Consider the following 19,947-nt stretch of genomic DNA (forward strand, 5'->3'; position numbering starts at 1 on the left):
TGCAAAAGGGGAAAGGTATAGGCCCAGGTTTGAACTCTGGATCTATAGTTATTATCATTGTGGCCTGGGAAAAGTTTTTAATCTTTTCAGGCTTTTGTTTCCTCCCCTCAAAAAAAAAAAAAAAAAAAAAAGAATTTAAAAAACTATGTTTGGAGTTGTAATTAAATTAACTGAAATGATATAACTATGTAAGCTCTCTGACATGATCTTGGTGACCACGTTGCCCAATTTTAGTTCCAACATTTCTTAAGTACTTCCTATATGCCAGGCAAAGCTTCTGTCCATTACATACAATGATGAACAAGTATTATCCAATCAGTGGGTTTTATTCAGAAAATAACTAAATTCTCCTCCATATGCCAATGCTCATGCTCTTTTCTTACCTCTCTGACCCATTTCCCCACATTCCAACTCAAAAGCCCACCCTAGCTGTAAGTGGCTCTCCTTCCTCTGTGGGCCTGGGGTTTGTAATATGACATTCACTTCTGCCATTTGCTACTAAATGTACTCCTGTGCCAATCTTATCTCCTTTTCACCCTTCAGGGTGGAAACTTACAAAGGAGATTTCCTTCATCTATTTTTGGCCAGGGAGTCTTTTATGTAATACCTAGCATATGTTAGATACACAAAACATTCTCAAATGTTATTGTTTAGAGGTATATTCTACTCCTTTAACTCATTAAAGGAAAAACAAAATAAAATCAAAACCAAACCAAAATAAGAGGCCTACCGTCTTTCAGTTGCCCTAGCGCTGTAGTTCCCCCTGAGACGCGTTTAGATAGCTCCCTCCAGCTTAGGAAATCTCCAAGTAAGGTCTGCAGTACTCCAGGCAGGCCCCATGCATAGGTTCATATTCATATTTATTCATTCTCTCCCCCCCACACACACACACACCTGGCCTAGTTACCTGCTGACCTGAAGTCTCCTGTACTTGTAAGGTAGAAGTCAGGTCACTTTTTCTTTTATTTCATATTAAATATGTGTCTCCTCAGGAGGCTCACAATGCCTTCCTCTTCTCCCACCTTCAACTCTCAGCTCATTTAAACTTGGAGGGGTGGGGCAGGGATTCTCAGCCTCACCCAACCTTTTATTTTTCTTTATACAGAACCTCCCCCACCCCACTTCTCCTAAGGCAGCATCACCTCATTTCTAGTACAAAAGAGGAGTAGGAACTTCCAAGCTTTAAAACATATGTCCTTGTTTGTTTTCCCCTTTTTCTTGCAGCACTGGGGACTGAGCCTAGGTAGGACCTTGCACATGCTAGGCAAACGCCTCTAAGCTATGTCCCCAATAGCCTTTTCTAAAAAACTGAATGTGAAGAAAACAAATCTTGACTTTGTATGAACTGTTACTTAAGACTCTTTTTATATGCCCATAATCAATTTGCATATGCAATTTTCCTGTCTCACAGCAACCCCAAAATCTGAAGCCATAACTATAGTAACATCACACCAAGAAGCTTCAGTCTTTTCAACTTTTTTCTTTTTCTTTTTTTTTTTTTGAGAGAGAGAGAGAGAGAGAGAGAGATTTTTAATATTTATTTTTTAGTTTTTGGTGGACACAATATCTTTATTTTATTTTTATGTGGTGCTAAGGATCGAACCCAGCGCCCCGAACATGCCAGGCGAGCGCGCTACCGCTTGAGCCACATCCCCAGCCCAGTCTTTTCAACTTTTCTTTGAAGAGTTTTTATTTTAATACTTGTTCATCCTTAACTACCACAATAAAACAAACACCATCAAATCACAAATATTCATGCTGTCATTTTATGGTGTTATCTTTTAATCAAGTTTGGGATAGGATAAAGATAAAAACATCTGCAGCAAAGAAAAAGAAAAATACAGAAATCCTCAAAATAAAGTCATAAAAGTTTAAATATGTCACAAAAACTCTGAAAACTACCTCAAAAATTCCCATGGGTAGAACCATTTATAAACTCCTTTGGAGCCCAAAGAAGAGTTTACAAATTTCTAATGCTATTTTCCTGATTATAAATTTTTAAATTAGGTAGACAGTCTTGGTCAGAAATGAAACTCTTTTGTGTGTTTCCTTCACAAACTTGTACTCAAAACACAACCACACAGACGAGCTACTGGTCTTGTTCTTGCATGCTCCTGCATGCCCACATTTTCCTATCTTAAAAAAAAAAAAAAAAGAAGAAGAAGAAACACAGAAAGACACAAAAAAAAAGGGAGGAAAAAATTCTCTTCAATCATCAAAATAAGGAAGCTTGTGCTTTATAACTATGTAGGACTCACTTTAACAGGGGAAAATAAGGGTCTAAGGATCGTACACGATGAAGCCACTCTGGGAAAGATCTCAAGCCTTCAGAGATTGAGATGCACACACGCTGCATTCCACCAGGAGGACATTTTATCAGACTGCACTCTGAAGCTATCAGCCTCCAGATTAGCTCAGAGGTGAAGACGTGTCAATTTGAGCACTGGAGAAGGAATTCTTCTAGGCAGAGCCCACAGAGGAAGTCTCTGGCATGCTGGACTCAAAGAGAAAGAAAAAATCAGATAATCTGGTATAGCAAAACAGGGGCTGCCAATAGTTCTAGTCTTATAATGCATTCGAATCCCTGCTTCTGAAAGTCCTGTGTTTTACAACATGACAAGTCTGGTGGGCAGAGAGGGTTTGGAGCCACGTTTCAGATTCTGTCTCAAAATCTAATAATTCAAGAGACCACTTGTTTTTAAAAGTTTCTCTGGCTGTGTGCATGTGGGGAGCCAGCATGATTCTTGAAAAATATACCTGAGAAATCAGGCACTGAAATTTTTCAAACAAAATCTGATAGGACTCTCTATATAATTTATAGTCCTTTCACTTTGAGGATAGGGAGAGATAACAGAAACTCACCAAGCTGTGGACTAGAGAAGTGGGACATGTGAAGTCCACTGAATTTGACTTAAAAAAAAAAACAGTTGAAAGAATAAGTTTCTTATACCTCATTTCCTCTCTGTTTTAAATAGCAGGGATTGGGCTGGGGATGTGGCTCAAGCGGTAGCGCGCTCGCCTGGCATGCGTGCGGCCCGGGTTCGATCCTCAGCACCACATACCAACAAAGATGTTGTGTCCGCCGAGAACTAAGAAAAAATAAATAAACATTAAAAATTCTCTCTCTCTCTCTCTCTCTGTCCCCCTCTCTCTCACTCTCTCTAATAAAAAAAATATATTTATAAAAAAAAAATTAAATAGCAGGGATTCCCACAGGGCAGTTCTCTAATAGAACTCTGCTACTCAAAGTATGCCTCATGGGCCAGCATCAACTAGAAGCTTCTCAGATATGAAGAATCTTGGGCCCCACTCTAGACTTACAGAATCAAAATCAATATTATACCTGAAGCCCGAGGAGCAACTGCGCATACCCCAAAGCCTGAGAAGTTCATCTAGGTAGGCATAGGGAGGGTAGGGATAGTTATGGTTTTGCCATTTTCCAGTTAGACCCAAGGCACTCTGGAAGATGAGCCGGGGAGTCTTCCATGCCTGCTTGCTGATTTTAGTGCCAACACAGTCATCCCCAGCCAGCGTCTATCGACTGGGAGCATGCTATGTGCCACAGCTGTGCAGGCATAGTCTCACTGCGCCTTCACAATAACTCAAATAATAGGTATCATGGCTTCACAGTTGGGAAATAAAGGTGCCAAAACCTAAATACAAGTTTTCAAGATTCCAAGATCATGTCTACAATATACCATACTTATTCACTGATAAAATCTGATCAAAACAGGCAAAAATCACTAAAAATTTTACCCTAGTCAAATCCTGCACTTCATCCCTGGCATTATCAACGCTTATACCTACAATGCCAGGGAGAGGTTTGGGACTTGGTATGCATACACTGTATGTGGGACTGGCTGTCATACTGCTGCACTAGTGCTGTTGTCAACAGAATGGTCCTGAAAATTCTTGTGAACTGTGATTACCTTCCTGGATGTCTAAAGCAAGCTCTGCTCATTCACATGTTGGGAATGGTGCATCTTGAAGCTGGCCTCTGGAAAGGGCAAAGAGGCAATTTCTTAGAACTCTTATTCAAATTTTAGGGAACTCAGGGCTGTCATCCCTAAAATAGGAAACCACGTTATCTTAAGAGCCCTGTTTCCCTGTAATATGTCTCCATTACACTCTCAAAGAGTGTCTCCCACTTCTGACTGACTTGCTGTGGTATCCCCTCCACACAGTTTGGGATCCCATGGAGTTTTTCTAACCCTGCCACTTTTCTTCATCTACCCAGTACAGTTCTCTCTTCCACTCCTTCCTTTGCTCCACACTTTGATTCCACAGTCCATAATCATAACCCCTACCTTGCAAATACCCTCCATCATTTGTCCTCTCATCATTGCCACAAGGCAAAACTCCAAACCTGGTTAAATGCAAATTTCTGCCCTCTCTGCATCCATGTCCCAACAGCTTAACTCTACTGAAGGAAAATCACAACCAAGCTGACGGACTTCACTGCATATTCATAATCATAAAACCTCAATGGGCACTTGACAGTGCCAAGCAATCCCACCGAAGCTATCCTAGGAAACTTTCCTACTCTTGAAAGTGACTATTTCTTGCCTTTTCCTCCTGTCTCATTCTCTCCCCACCTCCAACTCTTGGCTGATCTCTATCCAGATATGTCATTTAAAAAGAGAAGCATCCATACAGCATCTTCTCACTATCAATTCAACAGTGCTACTTAGAAATGCATGCACCTCCTCCTGCTCACAGTGAGCACAATGAAGGAGGCGTTTCCCCCACTACTGCCCATCTGCAGGCCATCCTCTGGTGCCCAAGTGAAGACCTGGCTGCTGGTCAGTTACCCATTTTCTCCTCCATCATCGCTCTCACCCCTTTTCACTCATCATGATCACGCCCAAAAATTCACTCATGTCCCATCTTCAGAAAACCTACTCTCTGCTCTCACACACTGATGGGGAAAGCATAAATTGGCCCTACTACCTTGGAGGTCAGGCTGGTAGTACCCATTAATTTTTGCAATGTGCACAGCCTGTGGCACAGCTATTCTACCTCCAAGCGGCCTTCCTTAGACAATCCCCACCAGTGTAGAGGAAGTTCACTACGACAACCTGTAGGAGTAAAGCGCAATGTTTAAAACACAGGTGTCTACTAGCAGGTAAGTAACCAAACAAACCATGATTTTAAAATCATGGGGACACCATGGAGTTTTTCTAACCCCACCACTGTCCCTTTATCTCATTCCATTATCTACCATTTCTCTGCTCATCACTTTGCTGTCCTCAACTTATCTGGTTTCTTATCAGAAGTCAAAAAAATTGGCCATCTTCTTAAAACATTCTCTTCTTCTTCTAGCTCCTAAGGTACTTATTACCACATTCTGGTTTTTGGTTTTATTTTATCACTGTTTATTTTTTCTGGCTTATCCCTCAACAAATCTTTAAAAAGAAAATATTCCTAAGCACTCCATCGTGGGTCATTCTCTTCCTTCTGAGTTGCCTCACCCATTTCCATTACTTTGATTCATGCTAATATTACCAAGTTATGCTCCCCGTCTAAACCTCTTGCATGCTCCAATACAACTACATGACTGTCACCCAGGCATGTCAAACATACAGGCTCGAAGCTGGGTCCGAATTCCCTACCACCTTTACCTTGAAATCTAGCATTCCCCTGGCACTGCCTACCTCAGAATTATGAAAGGCAAAGGATCCTTGCCCTGTCCCTCACCCCTTGTGTCCAACCTACAGCAAGGCCTGTGTATGATTTCTCTGGATCTCCACTGCCAACACTTCAACCCAAGCTACCATCATCTCTTTCTAGAACATCACAGTAGTTTTCTCATTTCCATCATTGCTTCCCTTCAAAACACCCATCCCACAGCAGCCAATGAGACATTTTTTTCTGTTTTTTTTTTGTTTGTTTTATTTGTTTATTTGTTTGTTTGTAGTCCTGGAGACTGAATCCTGGGGTGCACTACCAAAAAGCTAATTGCCCGGCCCTTTTTATTTTTTATTCTGAGACAGGATCCCACTAAATTGCAGGGCCTGGACTGGAACTTTCAAAACTCCTGCCTCCACCTCCAAGTAGCTGGGATTAGAGGTGTGTGCCACCAAGGCCTGGCCTAAGAGAACGTCTTAAAACAAAAATCAGATCATATAATTCCCTAACTTCTACAGTATCACATGACAATCTTTTTTTTCTATCCAAACTCCTTACGATGGCTCTTAAGGTCCTAGGTGACTCAGAGGTATCCATTCCCTCCAGTCATATTTCATACTGTTAAATTCTTTCAACCATTGCTCTAAATACACTCATCTCCTGAGCTATAGCGGGTCCATCCTTCTCCCCCAAGACCCATTTAGCCCCGTAATTCCCTCTTTTGAAATCCCCCCTCCTACCCTTTCATTCTTTGCAAAGCTGGCTTCTTCTTATCTTGTGGGTCGTGGCTTAAATATTACTTCCTCTAATAAAGCACTCCAAACCATCTAGTTAGAAGTCCTTCTCCTTGTCTACCCCTTTTTTTCAATTACTGTGCCCTGTTTATGTTCTTCCTAACAGTTACCAACATTTCTAATCATGTACATATTTGTTTTGTTATGTATTTCTCCAAAAGAATATAGTGTTTTGTATGTCAGATATATCTGAGACCTTCTACTATGGAACATTTTATCCCCTGACTTTTTGTTACGGAAGGTCAAAGTTATTTATAGGCATTTCTGGCACTCAGGCAACTGTCTAACCAAGTTCTATAAATAAAATTGGAGTGCTACTAATTTTGCCCTAGTTACCAAAAGAATTTACAACTTTGCCATAGCTACAAACCATAAATACATGATGGCATAATGGCTTTAGACTGTTATGGTTTGAAATAATCATAACGTTAATACAAAAAAAAAAGTTCCAACTTAATCATTTACTTTTAAGCTAATTGGATCATCAACATGTCGCCTCTCCTCCAATGCTACCCATTTATTCTTCTTTACACAATAAAATAATCCTGATTCGAGCTCCAGTCTAATAGATAAGTTAATTAAATAGAGTCTAGTCATGTGTGGTTCTCTGAATTTAACTTAATTAAAATTAAAATTTCAGTTCTTCATTCACACTAGCCAGAATATCAAGTGTTCAAGGGCCATATGAGGCTAACAACTACATAACAGACAGGGCAAACATAAAACATTTCCATCATCACAGAATGTTCTATCGAATGGGAGTTATTCTAGACCATAGTAATAATCAGAAAGCAAAAAGAAGACCCTCTAAGCATCCGAGATACTGACACAGGCATGTGCCTTCATCAGAAGGAAAGCCCAACAGAACTTCTTTCTGAATTTATTTTTATTTTAGGGATATTTCTGTTCTGGCTTTCTGGCTAACTTCCCACCAAAAATTCAAAAGGCAAATTAGGAACAGAAACTAGAAAACAGTAGCGCATAAGTACCAGAGGAAAGAAGAATACTAAGTTAGAGGCAGTCACATCAGGAACAAAGGAGACCCAGAGGAAAACATTTAAAAAGCAGGTATTTCCCAAAAAAAAGAGATGATAAATTGAGCGATTTAGTAAGGCCAGCTAGCAAGCTCCTGAAATACTACTGTTTGACACTTCTGAACAATAACTGATGCTGACAACTATGTTAAAAAAGTACACTGTTAAGAAAAAATAAATTATATAACATGTTTTAAAAGGACTTATTTCCAAAAATGACTAAATCTTAATATCTTAGTCCTTAAAAAAAGGAAGATACTCAACCACCAAAAACAGCTCATTCCTAATATCCTCTAAATTCAAGTCAAGACTTCAGTTTAACTAATATGAACAAGACAAGATCATTCTGTTTCACAAATTATGGTTCAACTACACTAAAGAGCTTTTGGGAGCAAGAAAGAGATGAGAAAGCTCTTAAAATACAGTTAAGAAATAGTCTAATATATATTATTAAGAGGAAAAAAAGGTTAAGAACTGTGAATGGCGCATCATCAATGGTTTAAAAAATAAAAAATAAAAGGGAAGAATTATATAAAAGAAGGCTACAACACCCAATGCCTCTGGGGGTAAGGAAGAGGAGTGACGATTCACCATATGACCATTATGTACCTTTTGAAAATTTTACTCTTATAAACGAGTTATTTTAAAAATAATTATCATTTTAAAAAGTAAATAATCTCGAATTTTAAAAAGGCAAGTTCTCTATTCTCTCAAAATGTATAACCTAATGCTTATCCAGGTTTCAATAATTTTTTTCTTTACCTAAGAACAGATACTTAAATATTTCATGTTTATATTTATTCTAACATCTCATATTTAAACTCCCAATAAACAAATTTCAAAAAACTCGAACTTAAAATGGAAACTGCAATGATCCTTATTATTTTTTTTAGTTGTAGATGGACACAATATCTTTATTTTAATTTATTTATTTTTTTAAAGGCTTTTTTTTTTTAAGAGAGAGTGAGAGAGGAGAGAGAGAGAGAGAGAATTTTTTTTAATATTTATTTTTTTTTTTAGTTTTCGGCGGACACAACATCTTTGTTGGTATGTGGTGCTGAGGATCGAACCCGGGCCGCACGCATGCGAGGCGAGCGCGCTACCGCTTGAGCCACATCCCCAGCCCTATTTTAATTTATTTTTATGTGGTGCTGAGGATCAAACCTAGTGCCTCACATGTGCGAAGCAAGTATTCTGTCACTGAGCTACAACTCCAGCCCCAATCCTTATTATTTCATATTACTTAACTTAAAAAACCTTTGCATAAAGATGTTTAAATTTAAGGAGAAAAAAAAATTACCTTCCTGGATAATATGGCAAAGACTAGTTGAAAGTCTCACAGGGAAGCTACCAAATGGTAGATTCTATATCATGTGGGAGCAAGATCAGGCCACTCTGATAATTCCTGGTGGTTTCCTTTCTTGCCTTCTTCCTTAGTAATAAAATCAGTTGTCACTCTAGCTCATTAGCACATACTCCTCAAAAAAGAGCTCTGTCCCCTAATCTCCATTACAGCAAGGTGTAACCATAAGACCAAGTTCTGGCCAATGAGATATAAGCACAAATTTATCTAGAACTTCCTGGAAGTTTTCTTAAACAGGAGAGGGGACACCACCTTTTTCCTCCCTTCAAACTGCTTCACAGAAATGGGGAAATGATGACTGAAGCTCTAGAACCATCTAGGTGACATCCTACAGGCAAAGAAGCAAACAGCAAGAAGGATCTCAGATCCTCCATCACCACGGTGCACCCCATCGACACCCTGAACTACCCACTTCCAAACTTTTTGTGTGTGTGTGAAAAAAAAAAAACCCTTTCCTTCTCCCTTCTCTTCCTCTCTCTACCCCCCACTCAGTTACTCCTCTTTGGGGGTGGAAGTATTTCTGTTATATCCAGTGGAACTTAATTCTAAATAGTGATTTCAAAAATAAATCATCTAATCTACAAATTAAAATTCAATTTCATTTGAAACAACAGAAACTCTATGTACATCAATAGTGTGCAAATTTAATGACTAAGAGATTGTCAGCGAGTCCTGAAACGTCAACATTATGGTTTTGGATCTTAAATGTCCCCCAAAGGCCCACATGCCAAAGGCCTGGTGGCCAGCCTGTGGCATTATCGAGAGGTGGGGCCCAGTGGAAAGAAGTTAGGTTACTGGTAGCATGCCCCTGAAGGGGATATTGGGACTACAGCCCCTCCCCTTCTCTCTCTCCTCTCGCTCTCGCTCAATGAGCAGCTTTCCTGCACCACATATTCCTTGCCATGATGTTTTATCTCACCACAAGTCAAGTAAGCAGGAACTAAAACCTCTGAACTGCGATCTTCCTTTTAAGTTGATCATCTTAGTTGTTCTGACTCAGTGACAGAAAGCCAACATAGTCAAAAAGGAAGTTTAAGCCAAGAAGTCAATGAGCCTATCACCCTCACCTACTGCCCCTAACCATTCTGCACCAAAATGACTGAATAAAATATTAACATAATCATCCCTGAATTCTAGTAATGCAAAAAGATCAAATATATAGTGTCATTTTCTCCATCTGAAAAATGGGAGTACCAATGCCTACATTACAGGAATGTTGTCAAATTCATCAGCATATGTTAAACCATTGTGTACTTACACTATGATTACCATTACACTATTAACAGCCAATTGTTAAATAATCACCAAACAAAAAATATTACATAGAAACAAATAAATAGGCAGATGCTTGAGTTTGGGGCCCAATGAGTTCTATGAACTTGTTAAGCCTATTTCATTCTTTCTCATCTCTTCAGAAAATATTGTATTGTGAACTTCATTCAGTTCCCTTCTTTAAAGCACTGGGTCTGAAAAGAAGGGAGTTGAGTGGTTAAAAGGAGAAAGTAAGAACAAAAGTAGTAAAAGGCTAAAAGCAATCAGGGACACAATGCATTTGAAAAATATAATTCTGATTTAGCATTTTACAAGTTGTCAACAGGTAGTCTAGCAATTCTTTCTTTCTTTTTTTCTTTTTTCTTTTTTTAGTTGTAGTTGCCATACCTTTATTTTATTTATTTTTATGTGGTGCTGAGGATCGAACCCAGGGCCTCGCACATGCTAGGCGAATGCTCTACCACTGAGCCACAACCCCAGTCCCAGCAATTCTTAAAATGATGTTAATTATTGTTTTCTAGACTCAAAAGAATCTATTCATTCAAAAAGAAAAATACTAAATATAAATATAGAGTTTCTATTAGTATGCAACAATGTATCATTTAAAAGTAGGGTATCCTCTTTGAGAAATAAGGGTACATGTGAGCTGCTTTGAGGCAGAAAGGCCTTATTTATTTAACCTGTGCATTAAAGCAGGCATTGTACATATAGTTTTTTAAATATATATTTACATATTTTAATGTATATTTACATATTTTTTTTTAGTTGTAGGTGGACACAATACCTTTATTTTATTTATGTATTTTTTTATGTGGTGTCGAGGAACCCAGTACTTCACATGTGCCAGGTAAGCATTCTACCACTGAGCCACAACCCCAGCCCATATAGTGATAATCAAATTATAAATATTTATTTGATTTTAACAATGTTGTGGAATTATGCTCTTAAAATGGTTTAATTTCTTTAAAATTTTGTACTTAAAAAAAATTTAGCTTCTCCAAATTTTTTTTTAAAGTTTGGGAAAAAGCAAACTGATTAATTTCTTGAAACCATTAACTTATTTCTGAGACCCACTGCTGGTGACTACTTTAATCCTGACACACACTGTACATGAGTCATACCAGTGCTACACTGTTCAATCGTTATATTTTGAGAGAGAGAATTTTTTTTAATATTTATTTTTCAGTTATCGGCGGACACGACATCTTTATTTGTATGTGATGCTGAGGATCAAACCCGGGCCGCACGCATGGCAGGCTTGACCCACATCCCCAGCCCCCAATCGTTATATTTTGAAAAGTGTTTCATGGTTAAATAATCTTAAGAAACACGTTTTAAGCAATTTTACTATTTGCCCAATTTCAGAATTTCATAGCCTTCCAAGAGAATACTAAAATTAATAGATGCTTTTTGCAAATTTTACAAATACTCGTTGGAAGAAAACAGACTATTCAGGGGTGCCAGTGATTAGCTGACAGGCAGATAGAAGCCAAGAATTTGCTGCACAATTTAAAGGGATACAATCAGGATAACAGGAATGTGAGGCACAGACTCAGACAGCTGAAGGTTTTGCTGCTGCTGACCTAGCTGTGTTTGTTCTGAACAGTCGCATCTAGGCAGCTTCACTGTGAGCTTCCTGGAAAACAGAACTGCCCTGCCTGCCTGCCTAGACGAACGCTACCCTCTGATGCCAGTTTAGGAGTCTGAATGCATGAAAAGGGGGTTCGGAGTCTTCTGAACTAGGAGAAGAAACTGAAATAACATTATTCTCTGAGAAGGTAACCTATCTAATCCATACTGGAATGCGCTACACCACTCTACCCTGGATCTGACCAATGGTTTCAACAGCCACATGTTTCTAAAAATTAATACATCTCCAACTTATTTTCAGGTTGTGACTATACTTTTAATGACATAAATGAATTCAGTGGGGCTTACTTTAATTATTTCTGAAACACAGTTTATTTTTAGTAAATATTATAGTCCCCAACATGGAAAGCTACAACTATGCCAGAAATTTTCTGAGGTGATAAAATCCTATTTATAGACCTATCAGTTGAGCCTTGCTTAGGTTGTACATAGTTTCCACTTTAGGCCTGATATGACCTCCCTTGACTTCTCTGGTCTCTAATGTTCCTTTCATCTTGAAGTTTCCCATATTTATCTTTATCTCCATAGGTACTTAGAATTAAAACTACTAAGGGGCGGGGGAGAAAAGAATCTCCCTTTCCTAAACCACCACCTACAAGAAAATTTTAGGAACTTATAAAGGAAAAATATGGGTTTGGGGGAGGGAACCCGTAATATTCGGCAACCATCTAGAATAAGGCTGTGAGTAAACAATGTACAGGGCAAATGAGAATGACAAGAGAGTCTCTGGGTGTCTTAAACTGTGTCTGATTTAGGTTAAAGTTTCCCAAGTTTCCAAAACCCAACAAGAATAAATGCCAATGTGTTTTAATACAGAGAATACTCTATCCTCTAATCAAGGAGAAGAAGCTAATCAAAGAAACCAAAAGATCAATTTAAGAAATTAAATTTTTCCTAAAAACTATAATCTCAGGTATTGAGTTGTCGCTAACATTATTTTTTACATTAGTGTTGGCATTAAACATTCTCCACTTAAAATGCTAATTGGTGGGATCTTCCTCCCCTCTCAGTCTCAAGTGATGACTCCATCAATAATTCCAGAAGGCATGAGCACCTGGCTCTAATCCAGTGAGCCATTTTACTGTGTACCTTCACGACCTCTGCCACGACCCATACCCCATATCTCACTCCAGCCCTGACCTACTCCATACTCTGGATGAAATATTAAATGAACTGTTTTTATTTCTCTGGCAAATTCTAAACCCTTTGATCTCTCTGTTATCTTTGGCTCACTTATTTATAACCTTAAGTATATCTTGCCTCTTGTTATTAATTCCACATTTGTAGGTCTTGTGTCCTGAACAAGACTAAAAAAATCTCAACTGGATGTACCTAAAGGACAATGACCATGTCTTATTCATCTCCATATCAACAGTGTCATGCCAAATGCATATCATAGATATACAGTAAACACTGTGGAAATACTGAAATACTTCATTGTTACATAAGAATGCTTTTCCTATATGAATCTTTCATAGCACATGACTGGGAAAACCCAACATAAAGGCAGTAGAGTTGAATCACAAGGAATTCCTAAAGTGGGGCAGGGAGAAGTACATGTGCATTAAATACAGGATTGGGGGGGGGGCAGTACCGGGGACTAAATTCAGGGGCACTGGGCCACTGAGCCACATTCCCAGCCCTATTTTGTATTTTATTTAGAGACAAGGTCTCATGAGTTGCTTAGAACCTTGCTTTTGCAGAGGTTGGCTCTGAACTCACAATTCTCCTGCCTCAGTCTCCTGAGCCACTAGGATTACAGGCACTAGGCATGCATCACACACCCAGTTTAAGTACTGGATTCTGATAACCACTCTCAGGTGCTCTGGGAAATGTTGAACATAGGATGTACCAGGCGATAAGACAAACAGTAACATTTTCTAACCCAAGAAAACACTTCCTGCTCTTCTCCAACCACCTACTACTCATCCTTTAAGGCCTACCTCTTCCAATCCACCTTAAATCACACTGAAATCTCCTAACTGTCCATTATTTGAGGGGGAGTAACTACTTTTTTCGCATTTTTATTTATAAGATAGGATGGATTTAAATTTCAGTAAAAGTAATGCAAAGTTAACATCAGTAAGCCAGGTGTGATGGCGCATGCAGGCAATCTCAGCAACTTGGGAGGCTGAGGCAGGACAATGAAAAGTTCAAGGTCAACACCAGTAACTTAGTGAGATCCTGACTCAAAATAAAAATAAAAGGGGGAGGGGAATAGGAATGTAGTTCAGTGGTAAAGTACTCCTGAGTTCAAACTGCTTCTGGATACAGTGGTGTGGGCAGGGGTTGACCAAACATCAGGTAAAATCACCTGCTTGTTTGTTAAAGCTCGCAAACACCAAAAAATACTTACCTTATTTTTTACTTTTTCAATTGTAGAGTTTATCATATAAAATTGTATTTCTCCTCTCCAAAGAAACAACAGGTGATTGAGGTGATCAGAAACAATAGGTGATTGAGGTGATCAGAGCTGAGGTATGGGCCCAGATGATCAAATGAACTCTTAAGATCATTTTCCAGAGGCAACATGGCAATGAAGACAAGAATTTAATTTGGAAGCAAAACAGACCTGGAATTGAACTGAATCACCACTCACCAGCTATGACCTTGAGCAAGCATTTACCCTCTAACCTCTGTTTCCTCATCCATGAATGTAGAGTTATGATGAAAATAATAATGTAAATAAAACACCTAGGCCAGTGCCTCAATTGGTAAGCTACAACTGTTAACAGATTTGCTTATCATTTTTCTAGCCTACAATAAGACAGAAAATGACTTCTACAGTTTTTTAATTGGTAACAATAAAGTATTGATAAGAACTCACCTAAAGAAAGCCATTTTCTTTGTGCTTCCCCCTCCCCCACCTCCAATTAGATCTTGCCATGTTGCCCAGGTTGGCCTTGAGCAATCTTCCTACCTCAGCCTCCACAGTAGTTGGGTCTACAGGCACATGCTACCATACCCAGCTCTCTGAATTTAAAGGAAAAATTTACAGAAAAAGAAACACAAGCGTTCTGTTGGATAAGGTGTCTCTATTAAATTGAACAGCTAGGATAAGCAAAAAAAAAAAAAAAAAAAAAAAAAAAAGCTCAAAAAGGGAAGCTTATAACAGGATATATGCACACATAAACGCACATAAACACACACACACACACACACACACACACACACACACACACATTCCAGGTAAGTGTACTATACGTGTGTCAGAAAATCTATGGATAAAGAAGATTTTCTTTTAACTTCCTCCAAATTCTGTCCACTAAGTAAGAGATGCTTAGCTTGCAATTACAAACACAAAGCAAAGAGAAAAGAAAATATCTGCACCTGCATGAGGAAAGGCAGGTGGAATGGGTGGACGGAGCTGCTATACAGGATGAAAACTCCCTGGAGGAAGGAAAAAACTGATTGCTACACTATCTTTTGATATTTTCCAGTGATGAAAGAATATCTAAGTCATCTGCTTCTCAAGTAGCAAGGCTGTGTTTGGTCCTTCTATGGGTCAGGACTCAAAGCTGTTAAGGAGTTAAAGCTTTCAGAATATTAGACTGAAAACACTGGCAGTACTTTCAGGGTTTTATTCACCAGTCCAGTGGAATGGAAGAGCAGATGGACCTTCCTAGCTAAGTGACCTTGGGCAAATTGACAGCCTCTCTAGCCTTCACTTTTCTTGTCTATAAAACTGGGTGAAAAGCATTTGCCCTGCAGAGTTATAAGAATTTAATAAGCTAACAATTAAAAAGCAAACTGCTTCAGAGTAGGCATTCAACACAGGTCAAATGCTCTTCCCCACATCTAGGGCCCCTGCAATATACAAAATGCTGGTGGCACATATACAGTTATATCACCAACACTCATTCTTTTTCTTTCCTTTCCCTGTTATTTTGCAGAAAGGGGATTGAGCCCAAGAAGGAAAAGTAGGTTTCCCAAGGTTATACTGCTGGTTACTGGCAGAATTGGGACTAAAAATTAGTTTCTTCAAGCTCAATGCACTGAATCTTGCCTCAGGAGGCACATCCCCTTGGGGATAACTCAGAGAGTCAACACAGACAAGAAAACAGGCTCACTGCATTGTCACCAGTCCTGTGACTCAGACACCCAAGAGTTAAATGCTCAGCCTCTCTAGGCCCAGAAAGCAGTGTGGTAGATTCCTTATGGGAGGAGGCCAGAAAGGCACTGAAATATATTCCTCCATGTGATTGGCTGGTTCTCAAAGGGGTGGGAAGAGGAAGAGGGAGAAGAATGTCACAGATCCTCACGGGTAAACAACAGCAGGAGCATCTGCTCTGGTTTTCAACTAAATTTGTGAAATATTTCTGAATACCTGACCACGAATCTTGAAAGACAGTAACTTCTAGCCTTCATCAAAAAGAGAGCCCTTGTTATTCAAGATTCTTAGTAACTCATGCTGGATGATCAAATGTGAAAGAACAATTTCTCTAGCACAAAATGAGTGCCCAATTCTTGCACCCCGGGTGCTGGAAATACACACCTCCACCACCGTCCTCCCCTTGCAATTATAGAGAGGACCAGCCTGCTGATTTCTAGTCTCCCACTTCTTCAAACTCTGCTGTTTCAGAAACAGAACTACTCAAGTCACATTCCCCCTGAATTTTTCTCCATCCCCTTTAAGAGGGGCCCTCTCCTTTAAGGGTGGGAGGATGGTTTTTGTTGCAAGATGTAACTCTTCTGTAATTATGTTAGCACACACATGCAAAACAGAGGGAAGAGCAGGCTTGCAGGGAGAAAAACCCAATACCTAGCCAAGTCCACTGGGAGGTCAACCCAAATTATTAATCCAGGACAGGGCCACTTAACTGAAGTAGCTGAGGCATGCCTTCAGTCCTGGCAACGTTCTTTGCCCCCAGGGTGGGTACAGAACTGGTTTCTTTTCCTCATAATCTTATTACTCCCGATGACTCTTTTTTGCTCAGAAGTTTCTCCCATTTCAAAGCTTCACATAAAAAGGAATGTGCAAGGAATGAGACTCAACCACTCTGCCCCAGAAGACCACAGGGATTCCACAGGACTGGTCAGTGAGAAGCCATGAACACTGCATTCCCTTTGTTCTCACAGCCACAAAGAAACTCTTAGATACCCATAATGCACATGGGGGAGGAGCTAAAGTATAACTGGAGAAAAAGCTTCCTGCTGAGAGGCTAAGGCCTGGGCACCTTTAATGCCCCCCACATCAGTGCCCCAGAACCAGGACTGAGCCAAACCCTCCAGAGGCTCATCCTAAACAATCTGGAGTTGCTGGACAGACCCATCTGTAGAACCAAACCATGGAGTCTATGACTGACCTAAAATCACTCTAGACCCCAAAAGCAAAGATCCTTCAGCACTGTGCTGAGGGCAAATCAGATCCAGGAAATAAGTCGTAGAGGCTCCCTGTGTCTCCACTCTATAATCCCAAAGTCCGTTTAATCTGAATTATGTTGCTAATCCCTTTTACTAAAACAGATATCTCATTTATCAATCCCAGGAAACATCAGTGACTCAGCTCTCTTCCACAGGAACGTTCAGAAATTAAGTACTCAAGGAGGCTTGGCACAGCTATCGAAAGCACTGACTTCAGTATCAGGCAGGCCTGGTTTAAATACCTGTTCCACCACTTTCAAACTCCACTTCTTAAGCCTCTCTAAAGCTCAGTCTCTTCTATGAAGTACAGCTTCTACCATGCCCCTTACAGGAGAGTGGTCATTAAGATAATGAGGAGCTGGGGGTGTGTGTGTTCAGGTATGTACACACTTAATGCACAGCAAGCATTCAATAAATAGTAGCTGTTGCTCTAAATTATAATTGAGGACTATAAAACAACTTCTATAGAGGAATAACACTGCCAGGTGACAGCCTGTCAGCACTCCTGCGCCTTCCTCATGCCACTGTAGAATGGCAAGCAGCAAGAGAACACTAAAGACTACTTGATGATGATATTAAAGATGGGAAAGAGGCTGGGGATGTGGCTCAAGCGGTAGTGCGCTCGCCTGGCATGCATAAGGCACTGGGTTCGATCCTCAGCACCACATAAATATAAAATAAAAATATTGTGTCCATCTAAAACTAATAAATAAATAAATAAATAAATAAGTTTAAAAAAAAAAGATGAGGAGGAGAGCAACGGACTCTGCTCATGAAGAAGCTCGTGCTGGAGGACTCCACAAAAGGCAGGCACGATGGGGAGGTACTGAAGAGGGTCTCAGGATGGGTTACTGCTCTGTGTAAGCATCATATTGGGAAGGGGCTACATTTAAATCTACCCTAGCAATGATAGTCACACTGAATAGATCTGTGAGGATCACAGGGCAGGGGAGTGCTGGAAGGCAAGGGACATTTTGGAGTTCCATACACAAAGAATGATGGGAAGGGTCAGGAAGCTGTGCACAGTAGAAGGCTTTTGGTGTCTTTACATTATACCTGAGGAAACTGTACTGGGCATAGAACTGACAACCATGACCAAACATTTTCAGGCAGGCACTACAGATGACTGCTCGTTAGGTTAGTGCACATATGTTTTAGCAAACAGACCAGAGGCTCTCAAGGAATTACAATCATAATCAAAAACAAATATCCTCACTGGACACAGTGATGGGAGGGGGAGGGGCGCTGGCTGATGAGCCAGTGGCTCTTCACTCTCACACACCTGTACTCTTGCTCTCTTTCTTGCTTGAAAATTTTCATCACCACACTTCCAATCTGTCACACACTCTCTCTCAGACCTAAAGCCTGCAGTTTTGATGAAGTGGAGCAGGGCTGGGCCGATCCTTCGTCATGACACTACATGCCCATCGGGAAACAGCATTACACTGGGGGAAAAGGGCTGAACTAGGGGCTGGGGTTGTGGCTCAGTGGTAGAGCACTTGCCTACACGTGCAGGGCACTGGGTTCGAGCCTCAGCACCACATAAAAATAAAATAAAGGTATTGTGTTCAACTACAACTTAAAAAAAAAAAGGTCTGAACTAAGAATGGAGGCTTCATACCACAGCTCCAGCTTTGTCACTAGCCAAGCTATAGGAATAAAAGGCTATGGCCTTCAGTAAATCCTATAAACCCCCCCTGAAACTCAGTTTCCCCATCTGCAAACAAGAATGATGTCACTAAATCCAGCTGATATTCAATGATTGAGGAGCAGGGTGAATTTCCCTAACCTGGGTTCCTGTCTCTGTATTGGGATAAACATAGCACCAAGGCATTAAAACAAGTGATTACCATTCACCTTCTAAACTAGACAAAGTTCCAGCACAGTAATAGGCAAGTCAAAACATTTCTGGAGTACAAATTAAAAGGTTTTAGAATTTACCAAAACTTAACCTTTTATTTTATAAAAGTCAGTACTCCCTGATCCTTGGATATTAAACCAAGAAAACAAGCAACAGGAATCGAGGGAACAACAGCAAAGTCACCCAGCACCTGGAAGGAAAGAAGGTTTGCTTGCTAGAGGAGCTTTCCAAACACTCCAGCTAAGAAAAACATGCAGGCTTTAGAGGTGGCATGCATTCTAAAACACAGGAACAAGGGGCTGGGGATGTGGCTTAAGCGGTAGCGCGCTCGCCTGGCATGCGTGCGGCCTGGGTTCGATCCTCACCACCACATACAAACAAAGATGTTGTGTCCGCCGATAAATAAAAAAATAAATATTAAAAATTCTCTCTCTCTCTCTCTCTCTCTCTCTCTCTCTCTCTCTCTCTCTCTCTCTCTACCTCTCTCCCTCTCTCTTAAAAAAAATAAATAAAATAAAAAAAAAATAAAACACAGGAACGATAGCTACTATGATGGTTACTATTTCTGACCATTGGATTAGGACCTGAAAGATGGTTATAATCTGCACTGAACAAATCATATGGTCAGAAATAATCTTACAACAGCCAGCACTCAACAAACTGGCAGCTCTTTAAAGAGGACTCTCTGGGGACCCTGAGCTACAGTAATGGAGGGAAATGTATCCAGATTAGATCAGCAAAGTCCTCTCTGGTTCCAAATGAATGTATTGTAGGGGCAATGGCACTGGCTGGCACACGAAGTTTAAACAATGAGCTCCCTGAATGTGGCACGTGTCCAGGTCAGAAGAGCTGCTTCTCTGCCACAAATGACCCATGAAGTAGCAGGTGCCAGTGAGCCCATTACCTATGCCTTCAGTTGCAGTTCTCAAGCGGGCCTGATAGTCAAAGTACTTATTTTTTTCTTCCATGTTAAATTAAGAA

General features: G+C 40.0%; 1 protein-coding gene across 28 annotated transcripts in view; it reads right to left on the minus strand.

Moving 5' to 3' along the window:
* The window catches only part of RBFOX2 (RNA binding fox-1 homolog 2), a 276,451-nt gene that overhangs the window by 146,457 nt on the left and 110,047 nt on the right, over window positions 1–19,947 (minus strand). The gene's annotated exons all lie outside the window — the stretch shown is intronic.

The sequence above is a fragment of the Spermophilus citellus genome (genome assembly GCF_964194105.1).
Source record: "Spermophilus citellus genome assembly, chromosome: 10".
Taxonomy (NCBI): domain Eukaryota; kingdom Metazoa; phylum Chordata; class Mammalia; order Rodentia; family Sciuridae; genus Spermophilus; species Spermophilus citellus.